This window comes from Suricata suricatta, chromosome 4, assembly GCF_006229205.1.
Source record: "Suricata suricatta isolate VVHF042 chromosome 4, meerkat_22Aug2017_6uvM2_HiC, whole genome shotgun sequence".
In the NCBI taxonomy this organism is placed as follows: Eukaryota; Metazoa; Chordata; class Mammalia; order Carnivora; family Herpestidae; genus Suricata; species Suricata suricatta.
Window position 1 is genome coordinate 106,744,510 of NC_043703.1, and position 7,624 is coordinate 106,752,133.

At 38.4% G+C, this 7,624-nt stretch overlaps 1 pseudogene; it reads left to right on the plus strand.

Moving 5' to 3' along the window:
• The first annotated feature begins 6,481 nt into the window (after window positions 1-6,481).
• Window positions 6,482-7,306, plus strand: LOC115289867 (annotated as a pseudogene).
• The last annotated feature ends 318 nt before the right edge of the window (window positions 7,307-7,624 follow it).

Below are 7,624 nucleotides of genomic sequence, written 5' to 3' on the forward strand. Positions count from 1 at the left end.
GGGTGAAGGTCAGGAAGGGCAGAGGCCGAGAAAGGTATGCCAGGAAGGACAGAAGTCCCTGACAGCATTATGCCTCTGTGAGGTCCTGAGCACAGTGTTCTATGTCATTTCAGACAAAACAGACCTTTGTCTAAAGCATTATTTTTTTAAAGCCAAATATTTGTGATACAAGGTCCTCTACTCCTTAGATAACTGAGATTCAATACCTGCACCGTTACTGAATGGAACATGATTTTATCCATATTCACAACTCTCAGTAAATGGAACTTCATGCTCTAGGCTTAATACAATAGACAGAAGCTGAGGAAAATGAGAACTTGGATGATAACCTAGGACTCTTCTTTAACAGAATCTAGTAGAAAACGATAGGATGCTCTCTCAAGCTAAAAATCAGTTTCCTTTTGCCACAGGTGGGCCTTTGTTAGCTTTGCCCTAGTTCTTTGCAAAACACAGGCAGAATCTGAATCCCTTTTTGGAGTCCCAGAGGGTAAATGCCGTTTCTTTTACCTGGAGTTCCAAACAGCCAAGTCAGCCTCTTCTAGATCCAGACTGAATCCAGTAATTTCCTTCTCTTACCCTTTCATAGAGCTGCTGTTAGGTTTTGTTTTGTTTTGTTTGTTTTGTTTTCCCTCAGAACTCCACAGAGATTTCCCTGACACAGGTTCCTGTTAGGGCACAGGGTTTATCATCCAACACACATTACCGGTGAACTCACAGGGCTTGTCAGAATGACGTGGGAAGGACTGGCATCCTCTCATGCCCTAGTCTTGCCTCTTCAGTCCCTTGTATGTGGGAGTTGGGTCTCCTCCACACTCAAAGAGCCTAATTTGGAGCCAGGCATACAGGAAACGTTAGCCAGTTAGTACTAGCTCAATTGTTTTAAGATATTTATGGCTTTCCATGAAAAGTATGTATGGATTGGGGCACCTGGGTGGCTCAGTCAGTTAAGTGTCCAGTTCTTGATTTCGGCTCAGGTTATGATCTCCCAGTTTGTGGATTTGAGCCCCACATCTCGCTGTGCTGAGCCTCTGTGCTGACAGTATGGAGCCTGCTTGGGATTCCCTCATTCCTCCTTTCTGTGCCCCTCCCCCCATCCCCCCTCCTGTCTCGCAAATTAGAGAAATAAATAAGTATGTACACATCTATCATAATGACTGAGGCAAAATTAGTGATGACACTAAATCCCGGCAAGGATTCAGGAAAACTAAATCACTTCTACATCACTGATGAGAATGTAAAATGGTATAGCCATTCTGGAAAACAGTGTGGCAGTTTCCTACAAACCTAAACATGTACTTATGACCCAGCAATTGCACTTCTTGGATATTTATCCTAGAGTAATAAAAACCTATGCTCACAGAAAAACTCATATGTGAATGTTTAGAGCAGTTTTATTCATATAGCAAAAAAGCAAAAATAACCCACATGTCCTTCAAGCAGGTGAATGGTTAAACAAACAGGTGCTTCTACATCATAGTGTAGTAAGGAGCAATAGAAAAGGAACAGAATATTGGTACATAGAACACCTTGAATGCATCTTAAGGAAATTATCCTGGATCCCAAAAAAGTCCATCCTAAAAGATATATACTGAATGATTCAAATTATGTAACATTTTTAACAGTAACATTGTGATTTTTATTTTTATTTTTTAAAATATAATTTAATGTCAAGTTAGCTAACATACAGTGTATACAGTGTGCTCTTGGTTTTGGGAGTAGATTCCATGATTCATTGCTTATATACAAACACCCAGTGCTCATCCCAATAAGTGCTGTCCTCACTGCCCATCACTCATTTTCATCTCTCCCCCACCCCACCCCCAACTTATATAACATTCTTAAAATAAATAAGTTATAGGGGCACCTGGGTGGCTCAGTCAGTTGAGTATCCAACTTTGATTTCAGGTCAGGTCATGATCCCAAAGTCATGGGATTGAGCCCCACATTGGGCTCCACACTGAGCATGGAACCTGCTGAAGATTCTCTCTCTCTCTCTCTCTCTCTCTCTTTCTCTCTCTCTCTCTGTCAGCCTCAAGCCCTCTCCCCAGCTTGTACAGTCTCTCTCTAAAATAAAAAAATTAAAAACTAATAACTAAGTTTTAGAAATGAACAACAGGTAAGTGTTTGCCAGTAATTAGAGATGTAGGGAAGAGGTGCTGGATGGAAATGGGTGTGATTGTATTAGGAAACAAAAGAGATCCCTGTGGTTCTTTAACTCTTTCGTATCTTGACTGTAGTAGTGGATATACAAACCTATTCATGCGATTAAACTACATAAACACACACACACACAAACACACACACACACACACACACACACACACACACACACACGCACAAGTAAAACTTCAAACTAAAGACATCTGAGGGGGTGCCTGGGTGGCTCAATCAGTTAAGCATCCAACTTTTGATTTTGGGTCAGGTCATGTTCTCACATTTCGTGAGATTGAGCTCTGTGTCAGGCTCTGCACTAACAGTGTGGAACCTGTGTGGAATTCTCTCTCTCTCTTCCTGCCTTTCCCCTAATCTTGCACATTCACTCTCTCTCTCTAAAAATAAATAAATATTTTTTTAAAAAAAGAAATTTGAGCAAGATTGGTGGATTGTATCAACATCAATATTCTGGTTGTAATATTGTTTTGCAAGTTGTTAGCACTAAAGTAACCTGGGTAAGAAGTGCATAGATCTCTCTGTATTCTTTCTTAAAACTGCATGTGAATCTATAATAACTTAAAATTTCAACAGCCATTAATGATAAAAACTCAGCAAACTGAGGATAGAAGCAGATTTCCTGAGTCTGACAAAGAACACCTAGAAGAGACCTACATCTAATATCATGCTTAATAGTGAGAAACTAGATAATTTCCCCTAGGATTTGGAACAAGGTAAAGATCTCCTCTCTAATCACTCCTATTCAACATTGTACTGAAATTTAAAGCTAGTGCATTAAGACAGGAAAAGGAAATAAAAGGGACATAGATTAATACAGGAGAAATAAAACTATCCACAAATGACAAGAAAATCCCAAAGAACCAACCATAAAACCCTCTGGAACTAGTAAACTAGTATAGCAAAGTCATAGGATACAGGGTTAATATATGAAAGTCCATTACTCTCCTAGATACCAGCAATGAATCATTGGAATTTGAAATTTCAAAAAACAATTCCATTTATAATAGCACCCAATAAATGAAATACTTAGGTATAAGGCTAACAAAATATGTATGGGACCTATATGGGGAAAATTAGAAAACACTAATAAAAAGAAATAAGTCTAAATCAGTAAAATCAAAATCTCAGCAAATTATTTTGTAGATAATGCAAACTATTTATAAAGCTTATATGTGAAGACAAAGGACCTAGAATAACCAACACAATAAAAAATAAAAGGTGGAGGACCCATACTACCCAATTTTAAGACTTACTGTAAACTTTTAGTAATCAAGACAACATGGTATTAAGAACCTAAATGTCCACTGACTGATGAATGTTGAATAAAGAAGATGGACTAGAACAATGGAGTATTACTCAACAATCACAAAGAATTAAATCTTGCTATTTGCAAAAATATAAGTGGAACTAAAGTGTATGATGCTAAGTGAAATAAGTCAGGGAAAGACAAATATCATATGATTTCACTCATGGAATTAAAAAAATTTTTTTTCCATTTTTATTTATTTTTGAAAGACAGAACATGAATGGGGAAGGGGCAGAGAGAGAGGGAGACACAGAATCTAAAGCAGGCTCCAGGCTCTGAGCTGTCAGCACAGAACCTGATGTGGGGCTCGAACTCACGAACTGTGAGATCATGACCTGAACCAAAGTCAGATGCTCAGCAGACTGAGCCATGCAGGTGCCACCAAACTATAAAACTTTTTGATGAAAACATAGGAGAAAATCTGCATGACCCTGGGTCTGGTATGACTATTAAAAAATAACACCAGTAGCATGATCCAGTGAAGAAAAATTGTTTTACCTCATTAAAATAAAAATATGGGATACCTGAGTGGCTCAGTTAAGTGTCCTACTCTTGGTTTCAGCTCAAGTCATGATCTCATGGTTTGTGAGTTCAAGCCCCATGTCAGATTCTGCATGGACAGTATGGAGCCTGCTTGGGATTCTCAGTCAGTCTCTCTCTCTCTCTCTCTCTCTCTCTCTCTCTCTGTCCTTCCCCTGCTTACACTCTCAAAAAAAATTTTTTTAAATGTCTTCCTTGCAAAAGACACTTAAAATAATGAAAAGAGGGGCACCTGGGTGGCTCAGGCAGTTGAGCATCTGACTCTTGGTTTCAGCTTGTGAGTTTGAGCCCTGCATCAGGCTCCATGCTGTCAGTGTGGAGCCTGCTTGGGATTCTCTCTCTCCCTCTCTACCCCTGTGCTGCTGCTGCTCGCTCGCTCGTGCTCTCTCTCTCTCTCTCTTTCTCAAAATAAATAAAGAAAAAAACCCTCAAAACAATGAAAAGAAAAGCTGAAGACTTGGAGAAAATATTTGCAAGGCACATATCTGATACAGAACTTATATATAAAATATATGAAGAATTGTTAAAACACTGTAAGAAAACAAACAACCCAATTAAATAATGAACAAAAGAGCTAAACAGATATTTCGCCAAAAAGACATATAAATGGTAGATAAGCCTATGAAAAGATGCTCAACATCATTTGTCATTAGGGAATTGCAAATTACAACAAGAATGTGATATACTACAGACCTCTTAGAATGGCTTAAGAAAAAAAACCCAGGAGCACCAACTCTTGATTTTGCCTCAGGTCATGATCTCATGAGATGAAACACCACATCTGTCAGTGCAGAGCCTGCTTAGGATTCTCTCTCTCCTTATCTCTCTGCCTCTCCCTTACTCACACTCTCTCAAAATAAACATTTATAAGACCAAAAGTAAAAGGAATTATATGTAGTACCATTTCCCATGAGGGTATGGGTTAGCAATCCTGAAACCACTATATATGTATATTGGAATTGAAGAATTAAATTGAATTATGGGTGATAGGAGCCAGGTTGTTGTGTGAAGTTACATATAAGGAAGGGGAAGAAGCTAGAATAATCTATGTTGTAATGGATTAGAGTTGGAAATACCTGTGTGAACTCATGTTTAGCTTAATATAGATACAGATGATTACAGATAGAAATATTTATAGATACGTGTGTATATATAGGTTAGTATACACAACTATATTTGCTCTGTCAACTGAGAGGGTGTAAAAGAAATGACAGCACAGTAGCAATGAGCACACCTAGAGCCCAGATCTTGGTTTCTAATACCAGTCTCCAATCAAAGGAATCAGGGCTCCTTGGAGAAAAGGCTAATGCAAGAAATGGGACAGGAAATTTACAGTTTGAATCCAGAGCATCTTGTACTGCCAGAAAGTAAAAGAAAGTGCTAAAAAAAAAAAAATCAACTTCACAGTGATGGTCATATGGGGATATAGGGGCCAATTGAATGAGTTCCTAATGACCAAAGCTGGAACAACATGAGAAACACAAAGAATAAAATAGTCTTGTATTGTAATCCTAAGTATAAATTAAATATTCATGGGTTCATACTGATATACATAAGTGAGTAAATAAATAAATTGAAGATGTTAGATATAGCTCTCATGCAGAATTGTAAATAATTGATATAAGTGTGGAACATAATTCCCCATTCCTTAAACGTGGGCTTTTTATGGTGACTTTCTTCAAAAGAATACAGTATGGAAAGAAGGGGGGAAAAAAGAGAACGGTTACAGTAGACAATCCTGACAAACACTGTCCCGGGCAGATGATTAAGGGCAACAGCAGCGGTGATAAGTCATGTTGACAGCATGTACCCCTGATACGATATGTGACGATAGCGGTGCTGCATCTCTGCGGTCTTCCTTCCCACAACACATGACCCCAGTCTAACCATGCGGGAGCATCAGGTAAATCGCAGCGGAAGGACTTTCTACAAAACATCTGACCAGGAGTCCTCAAAACTTTCAACTGTCATCAAAAAGAAGGGAAGTCTGAAAATAAGAGTCACAGTCAAAAGGACCCTAAAGAGACATAACTGTAAAACATCAGATAGTATCCTGGATAGGATCCTGATAAAGAAAAATGACATTGGGGGGAAACTGAGGCACTCTCAAGCATGAACTTTAGTTAATAAGAATTGGCCTATTAATTATGACAAATGTACCATAGTAATGAGAGATGCTAATGATAGAGGAAACTGGATGTGGTGTATATGAGAACTCCGTACTTTCTTAATAGTAAGTCTGTAAATATAAGACTGTTCTAAAATTTTTTTAAATTATCTTAAAATAAAAGAAATAGACATGTTCCCTCTACCACTTCCAGAGAGGGTCCTGGTGCACCTGTGCCTGGGCTAGTGGTACCCTCGCACCCTGGCCTTTCAATTTTCCCTCTTTCCCACCATCTGTTGTGCTTGAACAGAGGACTCAGTGCTGAGATTGTCTGATTGTCTAAACCCACCAGGAAAATGGTGGAAAATTCATTATCACCATTGCTGAAAGAATGATTTATGGCTTTGCTCTTGAGTTCCCAGTTTGGCTTTGTATTACATCTTGTATGAGCCTTTATTCCTGAATTTTTTTTTAACATTTATTTATTTTTGAGAGACAGAGACAGAGTACGAGCAGGGGAAGGACAGAGAGAGAAGGAGACACAGAGTCCGAGGTAGAGCTGTCAGCATAGAATCCTACACAGGGCTCGGGGCTTGGACACAGGAACCATGAGATCATGACCTTAGCCAAAGTCAGACACTTACTGACTGAGCCACCCAGGCACCCCTTTTATTCTTGAATCTTTTTTTATTTTTTTATTTTTGAGAGACAGAGACAGCGCAAGCAGGGGAGGGTCAGAGAAAGAGGGAGACACAGAATTTGAAGCAGGCTCCAGGCTCTGAGCTAGCTGTCAGCACAGAGCCTGATGTGGGGCACGAACACACAAACCATGAGATCATGACCTGAGCTGAAGCCGGACACTTAACCGACTGAGCCACCCAGGTGCCCCTTATTCTTGACTCTTGACTAGACTCCTTAGGCTTAACCTTTTGGCTTCAGAAATATTTGGCAAGTGCATTACCTGTTTACCTCCTACGGTATCAGCTATGTACTTTTATTTGGAGTTTACATGATGAGTACCTTTCCACTCAACTCCATTCGTAACAGACATAGATAACTGTACTAAAACTCAACAGCAGAAGAAATACCAAGAGGCTCTCTCAGCATTAAGACATACTGCCATTAGTGAAGTAAACCAAATAGTCCTTTTTGCAGCCAAAAAAATTTACTCTAAAAACTGAACTATATGTTTATTTGTGATTTTTGACATAATTTTGACTATTTTTTATTGATACCCAGTATTGAGACATTAAAAAAAGTACATTGAATCTCTTAGATTAAGTTCTATTAATGTTGTAAATGTTCTTAAGTATTAGTTATTAATGGAAAGAATAAATAAAATACTGTTACCAAAGAAAAATTAAAAATAAATAAAGGGAATGAACTATTGATACATGTAATAACTTGGGTAAATCCCAAAGGAGTTAGGCTGAGTACAAAAAGCCAACTCAAAAGATTATGTTTATATAATATGTAGCAATTTATATTAAATTTGGAAT